Here is a 17,571-nt window from a genome sequence, read left to right as displayed (position 1 = left end):
ATAGATTCTCCTTATTCTGCAATACTGTAACCTTTGTCAGCCCTCCTAAATAATTCCTGTTACTTCTTAACTATACATCTTTCATTTCTACCCTGTTTTTAAAGTCCATTTTAATTTTATCCCACTGACTAGCTATCACTTCTGAAGAAATTTCTGTCTTCCCTAATAACTCTCAAGTAATTCCCACTACCCATTCCATAAATTCCTCTCCTTTTAACAGGTTTGAGGGAAAGCACCATAGTCTTATGTTTACTTCATTACCCTGCATTTTTATCTTCATTTTTATCACTCCATGATCTGTTATAGTTACTAGATGTGTGTCAAAGTTTTCAGTTAATTGCACATATTCCTGAGAAATATAATTTCTATCCAGTCTAGCCCAGTTATTGTATCTTAGGGAATAATATGTAAATTCTGTCAGACTTCCTGCTACTGAATTCACATCTACCATTCCAAATATTTTCATAAATGTCTTCAGAAATCGACCGTCTTTTGTTAAATTTTCTGTTCTAGATCCCCCTGATACAGCTTCACTATTGCACATCAGGTCCCAGTCTTGACCCATAAATAATATTCCTTATTAAAAACTTAATACTTCTTCCCAAATTCTCTTAAGCTCCACAATTTTACATGGAATATAAATATACTCTGGGTTAATCTTTTTTGCATGTCCCAATAACCCCCTATTATCACAAATTTACCATTAATATCCTGTTTCTTCCTCTATCCCTGGTACAAATTCAGCCTTTGAGGAAAGTACAGCTTTGACCATAATACTGCAGACATCATTTGATAAGAATTCTTGTGATTTTATATTATGATTCGAACTAAGTGAGGACTTTTTGAGTGTAAGATCAACGAGAATGTAGGGTAATGGATGGGTCTATAATGACTTCAAGACACTTGTAAGAGAGTATGTATAAGATGGGAGTACCTGGAGGACTTATGATCTATAAAGGGAAGGGACCTGCAAACCTATAGTCAGACCTAAAGAATATGTAGATAGTTTTGGAAGAGCAGGCAAGAAGCATGCTGTTAAATAACCAGTTAAACAGCCTACTAAATTCAGAATTAATATCTTTTTGAATATTGTCCTATCTCTGCCTTCATTTAGAATGAGATCATCTGCACATAAAGAACAAGCTCACCTTAAGGAATGTCAATGAGCAGAGTGTTAATGAATGGACAGAATAAACCCGAGCCAAGGACTGATTGTTGGGAGAGACTTATGTGGACAATAGCTGAAGAATAGAGACAAATACCAAACTGGATTTCTACTTATCCATTGAAGAAGTAAACAGAAGACCAGTTGGCCGAATAATTTAAAAAGTCATGGAGATACAGAGAGAGATAAGAAAATAGGAGAGTGATTGACTTAATCAAAGACCTTATTAAGCTCCATGAAGAAGGCCCCCAATGAGGACATCCTCATCCACACTTAAAAAAATTTTGGTTAATAGCCTGTGACTGGGAAGTAAATTCACTGAAGTCTAATATAAAGCCATGCAGTGAGTTGCATACTATATTAATGTCTTGTATATAGGAAAAGGACCTTTTTAAATAAGTGATTTATGGATTTTATCTAAGGGTTGTGGTTGCATTACTAAGTTTGGACAGGTAGAAGATCTTTTCAATTTTTTTAGTCATCAAGGACAATTTTATAACATGGAAGAAATGTGATTATATGAGTGACAGGCCTACAATAAACCTGAAGACATTTCTTAACAATTTGAGAAACAAGGGTTCAGTATAATAGTTATAAGAAAAAAATATGTTGTTAAACATTTTAAGGGCTGTTGATATTAAGGGTGGTAGGTCAGTAGGGAAAAGAAAGAGTCAGGGTAAGGACAGACGATGTCACAGGAAAAGAGTGTGCAAGGAGGATCTACTGTTTATCTCAGCAGTACAATGACTTATCTGGACTTACCACTCTCTGGACTGCATATCTTAGCTTTAGGAAGCAGTCACAATGAGAAGGGAGATTAGTAGCTTCTTGTCTGGACCAGGCTGTGTCACATACTCTTATAAACGTATAATTCTGTCAATTTTCTAAGTCATTAGTACTTTAACTGAAAATATGACAGTTATGTAGGATATCTCCCCCTGATTATTTTTAATTTTGTTCCAGTTTTTTACACTAAAAGAATTATGAGGTCTGAGCAAAAAATACATATTCTTTGGTATATCCTTGGATAATGACAAAGTCATACTACTTCATCTATGATAAAGATACAAGTTAAAGCCTAGCACTGCATATATGACTAAAATAAAAATCAGAACCCAAGTGATCACAGTATCTGAACTAAGTATTCTATGTGAGATGAACCCTCCAGTGACAACTCCTTTGAGGAGGTTTACACTGATGTGCCCCCTGCTACATATCACAATCACATTTCGGATTGTTATTACTTAAGAAAAGACAAATACTTAACTTTTTTTTTCACAAGCAAGAAAACATTTACCTTTCTTGTTACTTCAGTGACTTTAGAGTAAGTAAGGTACATTTTGAGGTACTGTTCTCAGATCTATGTGAATGAAACTCTTTGAGTTTTAGAAAAAAAGCCCTTGATAAGTGGCAGTAAAAGTGCTTTCTAAAAAAGGTCCCAACAGAGAAAGAAGGTTTTACTGAACGTACAAAAGGAAAGTTGGAAAAGTTGTGTCACACCTTGAATCAATTTCCCTAATTCATCAACTTTTTAAGGGTTTCAGCAGCAGAAGGAACAAACAGAACATCCTTGTCTAGGGGAGAATTTAAAATATCTGTTTTAACATATTCTGGTAAGTTTTGAGAATGTAACCATGTGAAGAAACTGAAAACACTGTAATCTGGCAAGAGAGTTGTGCATATTCTTAATTCAACTTGTATAACTTGTTTTGTATGCCAGCATGCCTAATTGTGAAAATGTAAATGAGATTTAAAATACTGAGTCTTTCCCTGTTTAAACAGAATGCTTAAATAGTCTGTTACTGCTTTGATATACTTTTAACTGTGCATGTTTGAGAGGGACATTCTAAAGCACTGTGGAGACTCAGCTGAGCAGTGAGTAATGTCATTGGAATGTTCCTTGTTGGTAGGAGATGGTTTAAACAGCTGATTTACAGAAAAATAATCTTTTTTTATAGCTGTTATATTTTGAAATTAGACAGTTAAGACTGCTGAAGACAGTTGAGACAGAGAAGCTCTGCAGTTTGTCAAGTAGTGAGCAGTCAGTTGACACCAAGAAAAGAGAACTCACCAAGAAAACTGTAAACTTGCCTTGGCCTTGCTATTATATCTTAGAGTAGATCAGGGACAGTATTTCTTTAGTTAGATCAGGAAAGTTTAGTTATTACGATAAGAGTTTTTCTTTTTCTTTCCTGTAGTTTGATTTACATTTCTTATGACTTGAATTATGTTTATCGAGAGTTACTGATTTTCAGTTTTGTAATCATTTTTACTTATTATTAAATGTTTTTCATTACTTCACATTGTGGTTGAAAACCAGAGTTTTTTTTTCTTTAGAGAATGCTTCTACCTGTTTGATACACCCCAAGTCACATTGAAGGCCTGCTGTTCTGGTCATAGTTATCATTTATTTTAATAATTAATTTTCATAAATGGACACTCCTTTGGAAGGGCATGAAGACCCCCTGAATCGTGGCAGTATTTCTGTATTTATTTTGGGAAAAACACAGTTGGAACTCTGTGTTAGACTTTCTCAGAAGTGTTTGGATGTATGAGATTTTGAGTGTGAGTGTATCAGAGGTCTTAAACTGGGACACTTTGCTCTGAAGTGTGTAATAAGAAAAATACATTTGGGTGGACAGAGGTATATAGTCCATTCCTAGAAAAATAGAGCATGTTCCTTTTGCGCTTTTAGGGGAAAATTGTTAATTAAATATTACTTCTGTTTAAGCGACAGTCTCATATTGGAGTCAGTAGTGAGGACTGAAGCTCTTCAGTTACTGACCCAGTATAGTAAGGGATGTCACTTAATTGGTGGCAGTGTGGTGGGGTATTGGCTGGACTTTACAAACTAAACAAATCTTCTCATATCTGACCTAGTATGAGAAGCTCTAGATCACTTTAAGGAGTGTTTGGTTACAGGATATGCAGAAACAAAAAATTCAAAGAACGTTTAACCTCTGAGGAGCTAAGAATAATAGTCACGTTTTGCATAAAGAAAACAATGACATGGTGGCACATGCAGTTATTTATTAAATACAACTTCTGGCTCCTCATATATATGTATGAATGTGTGTGTATATAAACACACATACATACATATTTTTTTCTATATATATGTATATTTATATAGTTTTATATATATATATATATATATATATATATATATATATATATATATATATACACACATTATATATATATATATATATATATATATATATATATATATATATATATATATATATATACACACATTACATATATATATATATATATATATATATATATATATACATATATACACACACACACACAAAGTAATAATATTAATTAAGAATGATTAAATTATTAAAATACACATTTCCAATTTCCCCTATTATTTAATACTCTCAAAGTTTTACGAGAATATGTCAAACCATTTTGAAAATATAGCCCTTTATACATAGGAACTAAAACTATCCAAAAAGTGTCATTAAAAGTGGCACAGGCTTCCTAAGACTAGAAAGTAATATAAATCTATCTCTCAACAGAGTCTAAGCTATTTCCACAATGAAGCACTGACAGCACAACCATTTAAACATACACAGCTGTAATCACTGAAAATGAAGTGCAGTGGATTTTGTATTCTTTAATCCTAATGACTACCCACACACTATATTAAGGACAGACCACACTTCTGAAGCAAAACTCAGGAAAGAGTTATGGTTATGTGGTATTATAGCACAATGATATTGATATAGGTATGCTCCACTTTTCTGCATTTTTTTTTCATTTTTATCCCAAAAAGTAACTGCTTGAATTTCTACTTAGCCTGGTGCAACTGATTTTGTAGCTGTGATGCAATAAGTGACAGCACTGTGATTTAATTACAAGATATGTACTCAAAGAACTAACTATTGTACTGTTGCCTTAAAGTATACTTTTTGGTTATTTCTTCCTTGTCTGGTGCCATAGATTTGTAGTCGGAGTTACAATAAGTGACAGTATTGAGATTTATTACAGTACATGTGCTCATATGACCAAATCTACCGCTGTACTTTTGCCCACAAATACATTAGTTGTTATTATTTGGCTTGTCTGGTGTCATAGAATTGTAGCTGGATTCATAAAAGGAGTATTGTGATCAATTTCAAGTTCATTGTTACCTTTATCCGCTCATATCCTGAGTTTTTTTTATTAATTCTGCTAAACATTGCCTAATATAATTTGCACTTAAAGTTCCCTCTGCCCATTACCTGCGCTGCTATCCCTGCCTGTACTTGATATGGTCTGTTATTGCCCCACCCCATGATTTGTTATATAACCTCTACTCCTCCTGTAGATACATAGCTACTGGGATTCCTAAAATAGTTTTATAGCTGACTGTACTTCAATTCCACCTGTGACCCTGAACATGTAGGTCATATTCATAGGGATGAGACAATTATGTTTGGTCACAGGATTTTTAAGTTTATAGCCTTTCTGAATGTTTTTCCCCCTTAGCTTCTCTCTTTCCTATAACTTCTGCTGTGCTGAGCTTGCTCAGGGTCTTTGAATCAAGACTGAAAAGAGTTGGATTAACATATGGGTCCTCCAAGCATTTCAAACAATATTTTTCAGCAAAAAGGGAAGACAAAAAGCTGCTGTGACACATTCTATATAATGTCACTGGTTAAATCTCACACACACAGGCATCCAAGACATAGGGATTGTCAGCAGTATATCACACAAGACAACTCACCACAACAGTCATACAACACATAATCCATCATATGCTGTGGTTCTTAAGACAATCTGCCTAAACCACAAATACCTCTAAACCGTAACATGGGCATTAAACACAATCAGCAACACACACAGCCTGCAAAGCATACCAACTCACACAATAACAGGAGTCCCAAAAAATCTTAGACTGACATCTATCCAAACAGATACTATAGTCATAGGAGACTCCATTGTAAAGTATGCAGATATACCTCTTACCAGGCTGAGCAAGAAAACAGTGATGGTCAGTTGCTTGTCTAGTGCCAGGATCCATCAGATCATACAAATACACACACTCGCTCAAGTCCCTGAACATCATGTACCAGTATGACTCTTTCATAGTACTTGTGGGTGTTAAATGACCTGAAACAACCTCCCTAGACTATATGAAGATACATATTGGAGCTCTCTGACTATGTGTCCCAGCAATGTATAAGCCTAGCATTGAGCAGTATTCTACTGTCTCCAGGGATGATTCTGCAATATGAGCAAAACATATTCAACTTCAGTAACTGGTTTAGTTTTCAGTGTCATACAAGAGTGGTACAATATTTGTCAGCTTGGGAGGACACGATCAACAGACAATGTTACTTTGCCAATGACAGCTTGCACCTGTCCCCTCTAGGTTTTCAAAATACTGGCTAAGAGATGCTCTACCACATACTCTTTTTATAACAATGCCAGTCAGATATGACAACCAATTGTGTGAGCAAAAGATGATAAGAAGGCATTACTAACTGACTTAATTTGCAGAGTGAGAAGCCATCACTTCTCATTCAGGCAGGTTGAGAGCAGGAAGCAGCTGAATTTCATCACACTTAAAGTTCTGACAGAGACAGAAAGAGAAAGACTGACTAGGATGATAAGGCAGAGCGAGGATGGCACTGTTGCAGGACTTTGGAGACTGCCCTTGTGCCACTGTAAATTAATTCATTTCTTCTACTATCTTCTGCCCGCCAAACTAACAATTCATTATTAAGGAGTACAACATAGTTTTTCTATACACCCTCCTCACCATGATTTGTTTATGTGGTCATAAGCAGTTTAATCTAGTTTGTTGACTGTGAAATAATTACTGCCAGAGCCAATGCTCAAAAGCTAACCATAAAATGTTGCCAAATATTAAAAGTTAAAAGCAAAGACTTGAGAGGTGATTCTGTACATTGCACTGCTGAATGTAAAATATATTATAGCCCTATATAAATTTTAATCTAGTTTCCCTTGACAAACACTGGAATGTTCAGCAATGCAAAACACTTGCTTTCACAATCCCTTATTAAAATGATTCAGAGTGTAAGGAATGCATCCAATGTACAGCTTAAACTAATTTCCCCATTAAATCTCATTACAGGTGAACATACATGTTAGCATCTAAACATAGACGTGATTCTAAAGAGATTGTTATATCAAAGTGATAGAAACTGAAGTGAGGACACAGAAGTAAGCATGTATTCTGCTGTATTCTTGCATTCCCTCATTACAACCAGGCTTTTAATTCACAGAAACAAAAAAATTCTTGTAGCAAAATGTAGTCTATAAACTAAAATTCTGGGTAAAACTGGCTGGGCTTGTAAGGGCTTTTGAGCCTTTAGCCTAGTAATCTTCTATGAACTTAGCTGATCACAAGGCATACAAGTCAATCTGAATAAGCAGGCGCTTCTTTTTTATGTTTTACTCATGATTTGATTATTTGCCTATGTTGTATCATTGTTTGATTAGACTGGGGGATGCTAATCTGTATATATTTTAGTAATGTAAGTTTACTTTGCTTACATAGCAGCTGCTGCACATTGTGTTGGGGTCGCCCTTTTGGTTCACCTTGTCTTCTTGTTCACTGTCTGCTATATCTGTACAGCTGATTGTGTTTGTAAATTTAACAGTTGAGGTTGTAATATCTGTTGCTCCATTTTTTGCAAAATGAAAATGATTCCTAGCTGGATGATCTGTCGATTACAACTTAGTTATAAACGACATTAATATGTTTGCTTCTCATTGTAATGGACTGGTATACTGCTAACGGTATTGTTGTCACATTCGCTGAACTCTTTTTCACTTTTAACAAGAAGAATTCACTTATTTAACCCCTTTCCCTTCACCCTTTATCTCACGTACTCTTCGGACCTTTGGCGTGCATTTCTAGATGTTTTTTTTTACACTTTTGTCTCTCATTTGTTGCACAGTGTTTGTATGCATTCAGACATAATTTTTTTAACAGTCTCTTCACCCTAGAAGGCTAAGTAGTGGAATTCTTCCATTTTATGTTTTGTGATTAAAACACTCAAATGCAGATTTGGCATCTTTCTTGGTAAAAGACTAAACTGCATGAAAGCAGGCATTATTCCATATTATATTTTCATTAATGGACAAAAGTTAACAAAAAAATAAATAAATAATAAGTAGCCTTCATGCAACGAAGTCAAAGCAGACACTTAAAATATCCAGTAGAAAATACATAAAAAGCTCATATGTACACAAACGAAGAAAACAGTTGCTAATATTATCTATAGATTTTCATACATAGGTAGCTACATGGTAGTTATTTTGCTCAGGATGGCCTTTGCAATTGTGGGGCCCAACTGGGATTATTTTGGTGGGGCCCTCTTAGCTGATCCTCTCCACATACCAACCCCAACCCTCCCTCCATGCTGTTTCCCCAGACATATGAGCATTTCAGATTAGGTATGAAGAATATATGCTATTAGCTATTACTGCATATTAATAATAAAGCAATATATTTATTTGTTTATAGTTTTCCATAAGACACATGAAAAAAAGTAAATAAATTATTAGACTCCTGACCTACCCCTAGATTCAACATCTCCTGCAGTTCCCCTCTCATGTTCTGCTCAGTTCACTCAGAGACACAGTTAGGAGCCTATATGATGAGCCACTGAAGACCTGTGTTTACATTGTGCTTCATCAGGTAGGTGCACCCTGGTTTACCAGTAAACATGCTCTCATTCCCAAATAGTACTGGCTGATCTCCTGAACCTGTGTAAAAAATAGATGCACACTTCCCCTTGTCTCCCCCCAACATTTTTTTTATTATTCCCTCCTCTCCTCTCTGCCTCCTTCATTTCCCTTTCCCCCTCATTTGAGTCATGCTTTATTCTCTTTCATATTCCATGTCCTCAGTAGTGTATACTGCAAATATTTTGCTCTTTGTATATTATTTTCCCCACTGAAACATTATACTATATCATGTTATGACAGTGTACAGGTAATCATCCTGCTGATTCTAATGAATGAATTATAGTGGTGTTCACTTATGCTATGTATTATCATGACATACCTCTCAGCATACTTGCTCTTACATGACCACTGTTGTCTTCATATTGATTAAACTTTATTGATTCTTTTGGTTACATTTCTGCTGTGCTGAGTGCTAAAATAATCTCGGTGGACCAGCACTCTGCTTTGGTTAACAAATTTTAAATAAATAAATTAAAAATACATATATATTTGTAAGTTAAGTACTCTACATACATAAAGACACACACACACCAGTGTTTTTGAGAAGGGGTGTGCTGGCAACATCAAGCAATACACATTACTAAAAAAAACAGTCTCGTTTTGAAAGATTAAACTTGGTAAAAAAATACTGACTCATCACAGTCCTCTGCTGTCATCTCCCATGCTAAATGACCTCCGATGACAGAAAGTACTGGATAAATAAGTGAGTGGGGCTACGCGTAATGGCTGTGAGTAGACTGGGAAGCTAAAAATAGCATGCACATTTTCTTTGATTACACATTTTCATCTAGTTTTGCCCCATTTTTCCTTCATGGGTTTCCAATCAACCTGAATAGTTGGAGTACAGAGTTCCTTATCCAATTAATTCTCATACCTTGTTACAGTCAATATCTTTCTTCAAAACCACATGAAACTGATGGATTTCCACAAAATGCTTAGCAACAATAACAGTAATATTCTTAGGCCTTTCCTTAGAAAAAGCATATTTCACTTTCCACCTAACTTGTAACTATTTCTGAAAGCTTCTTTTCATTTATTTATTTGCTGAACTGGGTAAGTGAACTAACAGCCAGCTCACAAGGACAACAGTAAAAACTACATGCAGGAATAATTTAGGGTAATCACTAAGCATCATGTTTTATCAAGTGCGAAGGAATCAGAATACCTTAAGGAAGCCCATGTCTATAAACAGGACATGCAAAACCTACATAATTTGTTTAGCTTTATAAATAACCATCCTAAACTATTCTCCAATTTAAACCAACCATTTTTGAGATTTATGTTTCTGCTTGCCACTCCTCACACCCACCCAAACTAAGTGTTGTCTTTATTTCATAGGCTAGTAATAGGCTAACTACCTTGTGGGCCATTTTAAGCCTAGCCAAGTTACCCCATGTAAGGGTAAAACCCTGCACCTTGTGTTTATAAGGTAACTACCTTAATCATTTTGCCAACCTCCCACAATGAGCAGGGAGTCAGAAGGTGGTGATAAACAGGAAGGGTGCCACATGGGTTCCATACAGTGTCTGTAATTGTATTGCGTGAACTGCACCATTTGAGATCCTGGCAATTAGTCAAGCAGAGAGTGAGGGTACATTAGTATTTTATGGTGTGGCTGCTATCTGGCTTAACTTTCTTTGAAAGCATAGCCAGTGAAAACAAGGCCTATGTGTGGAAAAAGCCACATTTGGAGGAGGCACCCAGATTTGAACCACAGATCTCTTGCTAAAGTCAAATGCTCTACCACTGAGCTATACCCCTGTTTTAAACTGTGAAACCCCTACAATATGTTTATAAATTAATACACAAATGATCGGTTGACTAGGAAGGGAGTTCCAGTGCAAAACATAGTCCAAAATTCCAAATGAATATGTTTTAACACTTTAATAATGAATAAAATAAAAAAATGAAGCAATAAGTCAAGAAAATCAAATGCTTTCATCTCCGAATTCGGAGACTTTATCAAGATGAAACACAGTCCATTAAGCAATCAATTTAAATAGCCCCAGAACACAAAATTAGACCAGTCACAACCCTGTAATCATGAATAATTCATGCCAAACATGATTACACAAGTTCACATTAAACCCAAGTAGGTATAAAACCTATAAAAATATATATATATATATATATATAAAAATATATATATATATATATATATAAGCACCAATCATGTATTCAGAGAGCCTCCTTTCATGTAAAATATAAAAAATGTAAAAACTAGAGTCTGTAATATTCATTAAAATAAAATAAACATGAGAGACATTCAACCACACATATATCCAATATACTAGTATATATATAATTAATAATTCCAAATCTAAAAACCTAAACCCATAAAACATTCAATATTTATCATTATAAAAGCCCACATATATTCAGTATAAATGTACATGATACTTAATACAAGGAATAATAAATAAATAGAATCTTCATCTCCAAATAATCAGGATTCTTTTTTGGACCAAGAAAACTTTCCTTCGTTGAGGAGGTCTGAGAGACAGATACAACCAGAATGTTCAGGGTCAAGGGACATTTTCTATGAACAGGGGTCAGGGAGGTCAATAAACCTATCGGATGGGGGGGCGTTGAGATTGGAATTAACCCCACAAGGGCAATCTTTGGATAAATGTTCTATTTTTAAGAATTCTAAAGGTGATTTTAATGTGTTTAACTTTTCATCTGCACAAATTGATGTTAATGACTGTGATTTACTTGCCAAAGGGTTGACTTTTGTTCCTGTTAGAAACTATGATTTAGCTCAAACATTGGTTGATCTAAGGCATTTTGTAAGGAAGTTTAAATCTGAATGTTTTATTTAAATCTGTTGAACATATGAGGAACCCTTTACACATTTCCAGCACCTATAATTCACCCTTCCATCCCTCTCTACTGACTTTTGAAAGGTTGTGTGAGGTTGATGTGAGGAATTTACAGAAAACATTTTTTTTCACTAACCTGAGTAAGGGTGAGTTGGATGGTTTAACTAAATTGAAGTCAAATAAGGATGTGAGAGTTATTAAACCAGATAAAGATGGGGAGATTGTAATTATGGACTTGTGTGATTATAATGTACGAATGAGGAAAATCTTGGATGGGGATGCATACAAGAAAATATCTTTAAATGAATTAAATGGTGCTTATAACAAGATTTGAAATGAGCTTAATGATTTATTTATTGAGGGTTCCATCTCTATTGATGAATTTAATTTTCTGTCTGTTCCCCATCCAAGAACTCCATGTATTTTTGGTTTACCCAAAATTCACAAGAGTGTTTCAGATCCACCTATGCATCCAATTGTTGACAGGTGAGGCTCTATTACTTACCCCCTTGCTAGATATTTGGATATTAAGTTAAAATCTTTTGTAGCTGATAACCGAGTCTATGTAAGGATTCATGGTATTTTTTACAAAGAATTAATAATCTGGAATATGTTGACACTGGTGTCTTTATTACTATAGATGTTAAAGATTTATATACTTCAATTCCCCATGATATTGGGGTGGAATGGGTGTGTGATTATTTATTACAAAGAGGGGTATCCCAGCCTAATATTAATGTTTATGAACAATTATTTTAATTGGTTTTAAAAAATAATTGTATATTTTTTGAAAATTAGTTCTTCATCCAAACTGTAGGGGTGGCTATGGGCTCCCTTTGTGGTGGTCTATACGCCAATATGGTTATGCTACAGTGGGAGAAAAATGTTTTATTTAGCTCACACTTTTATACCCACTGCAGGATGTATGTATGATTTTTGGATGATATTTTTATATTTTGGGATGGCCAGAAAATTTAATTGGTGAGTTTTTGAACTATATTAATGATTCGACACCCTTCCTGAAGTTTACTCACACAATTGGTCTGAATGAAATTTCTTATTTTGATGTCAGGTTGTTAAAGGACATTCCCTCAAGAAAATTTCTATCAGAGATCCACCGTAAGGAAATATATTTCAACAGTTTCTTACATTTTGATAGTTCTCATCCATACAAGCAAAAAAGAGCGGTCGTGAAGGGGCAGTTCATAAGGGCTGCCCAGATGGTTTATTGTTTTGACTCTTTTTCTTAGTGAATGTGAGCTGTTAAAAAATATGTTTCTGAAAAGGGACTATCCGGTGGATTTAGTTAATAATTTAATGTTGGAAGTTATCAATAAAAGGGAGAGAGGTTTCTTTCAGGCCATTCTAACTGTTGAGGGTATGCAATTAGAATATAGGGATGCTTCCAGTTTTTGAGGCACAGAGTAGCACTGGCTTAAATAATGTTAATTTTCGTTCAGCTTTTATCACAACTTATAATCTGGCAAGTAAAGAAATCATGGATATGCTTTTTAAAAACTGGGTCATCTTGTCATCCTGTAGTGAAGTTAGACAATGTGTTGGAGAAAAACCTATTGTTTTCTATAGGAAAGGTCAATCTCTAAAAAATATGTTTGAAAGTAGTGGCCATTCACAAGTGAAGGGTTATATGAAAAAATGTGGCCTGTGTAGTTATTGTGAGTATATAATGTAAAGGTCATCTTTCAATATAAATGGGGTAAAGGTTACTTTGAAGAAAAAGTGCAGTTGTTACACTGATAAAGTTGTGTATTGTGCTTTCTGTTGTAAATGTCCCTGTTTTTATATTGGGAAGATGGAAACTAAAAAAATGCATTTATGAACACCTTAGGGATATTAGACTGAAAAAGGATTCATATGGCCTAGCGAAACATTGTAATGAACTATCTGGCCACGTTTTTAAATTCACTGTGATTGAGCCCTTACTGACTGACCCAAGGGGTGTACCATGGCCTTTGTATCTTGAGAGAAATGAAGCCCTATGGCAACTTAGGATTAATGCAATCCAGTGGCCAGGTTTAAACAAATCTTTTTCAATTACTTGTTTTTTAAAATTAAAAGCATTAGATAGATAATGGATGTTAAATTAATTTTATTTTATAGCCATTCATTCATTCATTCATTCAGTTAATTATTTATTTATTATTCCTTGTATTAAGTATTATGTACATTTATATTGAATATATGTGGGTTTTTATAATAAGTATTGAATGTTTTATGGGTTTAGGGTTTTAGATTGGGAATTATTAATTATATATTAATATATTTATAATATATTTATTTATATATGTACTTGTATATTGGATATATGTGTGGTTGAATGTCTCTCATGTTTATTTTATTGAATATTACAGACTCTAGTTTTTACATTTTTTATATTTTATATGAAAGGAGGCTCTCTGAATACATGCTTGGTGCTTATATATATTTTTTTATAGGTTGTATACCTACTTGGGTTAAACTTAGGTAATCATGTTTGGCATGAATTATTCATGTTTACAGGGTTGTGATTGGTCTAATTTTGTGTTATAGGCTATTTAAATTGATTGCTTAATGGACTGTGTTTCATCTTGATAGAGTCTCCAAATTCGGAGTGAAAAGCACTTGATTTCCTTGACTTATTGCTTCATTTTTTATTTTATTAATTTTTAAAGTGTTAAAACATATTCATTTGGAATTTTGGACCATTTTCTTTTGCAATGGAACTCCTTTCCTAGTCGACCGATCATTTGTGTATTAGTTTGCTCATGCTTTATTTGGTTTATATGTTTATAAATTAGTTGCACAGTTACTGTTTTCCCACATTCAGTCAAGTGAATCATTTTTCCGTCTGCCACCCACCATTCATGTTTCACTGCTCTAGCATCATTTTGCTCCTATCTCTGATTGCAGAAACATTCTGTCATGAGTCTTAATGACAAGAAATTACCTCATATTTTTATATAAACTTACTACCGTTTTTTATAATGAGACCGACTATTCCACTCTTGTAAGCGTATTCATTAGCAACCAATCATAAATCCAATGTCAGCAAAAGAAAACATTGTACCTTATCAGTCCAAAACAGTAACTGGCGCAGTATACAAAATAAGATGATTAGGCTGACCAGTATTTTGTGTTGAAACCCTGATAAGCACTCAGCAACAGCAACTGACCACTATGGGAATGTGACATACCTTTCAACTGTCCAGGTTTTCACAGAATGTCCAGATTTTTGCCTCACATTTTTGGTCTGTTTTTCATAAAATTGTATTTTTTTTTCTGGCAAATCATTTGAGGATTTAAGTCAGAAAATAATGGCAGCTGTTTGAGTTTCAGAATTCATACCCTTCAGAAAATTCACGTTAATGCAAAACCTGTTATTCTATTAACTTTCTGAGCTTGTAAGAGCAATGTTTAAAAGTTTTCCCTATTTTTGGGCCTTTGTCCCCCATTATTTGTGGCTTTGTCCAGATTTCTTTCTGTAAGAGGTTGACAAGTATGGAGTGTGAACAGCTAACACTGTAAGCCAAACAAGACGTGTGAAGCTGCTATTAATAATAATACTGGACTAGTCACCAGTGCAATGCATGACAGAAAATGTCCGCTCCACTAACAGACTTTTTCCTATTACAGAAGTAAGTCTAGCGAAGTAGTCAGGCAAACTATGGGTTACATAAGGTGTAATGACCCTATCATAACCTGCTCTGGGGCACCTGAGAAAGTGCGGCCCTACTGGACCAAAACAGTCTAAGTGGCCAAGTCTGACCGTGATTTTACTGAACATAGTACAAAAGAAACTGCTGATGCTTCTGTGGCCACTGGCTAGCATAACAAATGTAAGCTAATCTAATATTAATCACATTTTTAATTTTGGTTCTGTAGATTCTTTGTTCACAAGGTTATGTAAAGGCTTATAACATGTACAGGGGACTTACTTTTGATACGGTAGCAACTTCTCTGAATTCTTTCCTTGTAAGTCAACTTTGGATTTTGCTTTTGTATTTATAGGGATATTGGTGATTTGGTAGTTATGGCTGCATCTGTATCAAGTTTTCTGAATTATTCCCACATGTAAGTCAGGTTTGTTTTTTTTTGCTTTTGTTTTTGTATAGATATAGGGGAGAAGGTAGTCCGAATCTGTAACAACTTTTCTGAATTCTTCACAGTTCTCTTATGTGTACGGCTTAGAATTTTGCTTTTGTATTTGTAGATATAGCTTTGCTCAGGACTAGGAAAAAAAAGATGGGCAGGGGTCACATTGTAGAAATGTGAACATTTAATTGGGTATGCTTCTTATATGGGAAACATGGTGATAATGAACACTGGACTGTACATAAATGAAGATCCAGAAAAGCAAGTGATATGGTCATGCAAGGTCCGTTCTCATCTCGAACTGCAGTTACTGCTACCTCCAAGAGATATGGTTGTCAGTTTGGTATGTACCTCTCAGGTGTCCCTGGTTTTACCTCATATGCTTTGCCCCATCCCTCCTAAAATTTTGACTTTTTTTGATAAATTACTGTGGATTACAGTCAGTCAGTAATACCAAGCCATGTAAGAGGTTTTGTACTTATTGTTTTGGAAAAATGCATCTTGATGCAAAACGTCATTCTTATTAGATTAGTACTAGGCTAACTGCCCTTGTGAGTCATTTTAAGCTTAGTCAATTATCCCACGTGAGAATCAACTCCTACACCTTTTATGTGTAAGGTACACACCTTAACCATTATGCCAGCCTCCTACCCTGTATTATTAACTTTTAAAAGATTGGGTTTAAAGGGGCAAAATGATGCTTTATTTTTACATAAAAACGTTTTGTCATGTACAAGGATAATACGAACATCCTCATGTAAAAATAAAACTTCACTTCAAGCCACTTTTCTGGTTAATTGACAGTTAAAAAAACTTCTGAACAAAGAAGTGTAAACTAGTCCTCTCATATGTACTGCAAAGCCAAACTGTTAATTTAACAAGCTGGCAAATCCATAATTATTTCACAAGGTTTTACTAATGGCAATCCACGATTAATTATACAACCCACCCCGTCACATATACTCCCCTCCCACCATATTAATATAATGCACGACTAGTTTACATTTCCATATTCAGAAGTTTTTTTAAACAAAAAAAGTGGCTAGAAAAGAAGTTTTATTTGAGGTATGCAAATGGTTACATAAAAGTAAAACTTTGTTTCACTGCTTCAAACATTATCAAGTAACACTGTCCCAAATTGAATGCTTTATACACCCATTATTTTTAGCTTTGTGCATGTTTATTAAAGGGCAACGGGATTCTATTATTAAATGCTCAACTTCTCTGTCCTTTTTCTCCCTGCTATGAATAAACAACATTACAGCATTTAAAATATTTTTAATCCACTGTTTCTCTCTACTAGAATAGTACCTTAATATACTGAGTGGTTTCACTGGCAAAAAAACTTTTATCCTGTCCTGGAAAAGCTTGCTGCAGACTCCAATTCATTGATGTCATCAGGGCCAATGAATACAGGTAGTTTTCTGACCAATTCCCTCCCCAAACTGACATCACCACGACCGTCCTAAAAACTCAGCCATGCTGTGATGCCACAGCTCCCTGGTCCTTCCCCTACCCATACAGAATGTAAAGGCTAGAACAAGGAAATAGTACATGAGTCAAGTCTGCTGTGAGCTGGCAATCATAGCAGATAACAGTTCAAAATTACCCTTAGTATTTTGACAGCTAGGGAAGTTAGGTGTGAAGGGGGATGGGAGATGAGTCAAAGTAGCACAATTCAAGCTTCAAAAAAAAAAAAAAAGACTGCATTTTAGCCATTCTAAAAAGAAGCAGAAGTAAAAAGCACTTTGAAAGTCTGTTATGTGGCATTTG

Source organism: Protopterus annectens, chromosome 1.part0 (genome assembly GCF_019279795.1).
Source record: "Protopterus annectens isolate FY-2018-M chromosome 1.part0, PAN1.0, whole genome shotgun sequence".
In the NCBI taxonomy this organism is placed as follows: Eukaryota; Metazoa; Chordata; order Ceratodontiformes; family Protopteridae; genus Protopterus; species Protopterus annectens.
The sequence above is the reverse complement of the archived record's forward strand: the minus strand, read 5'-3'. Positions refer to the sequence as shown.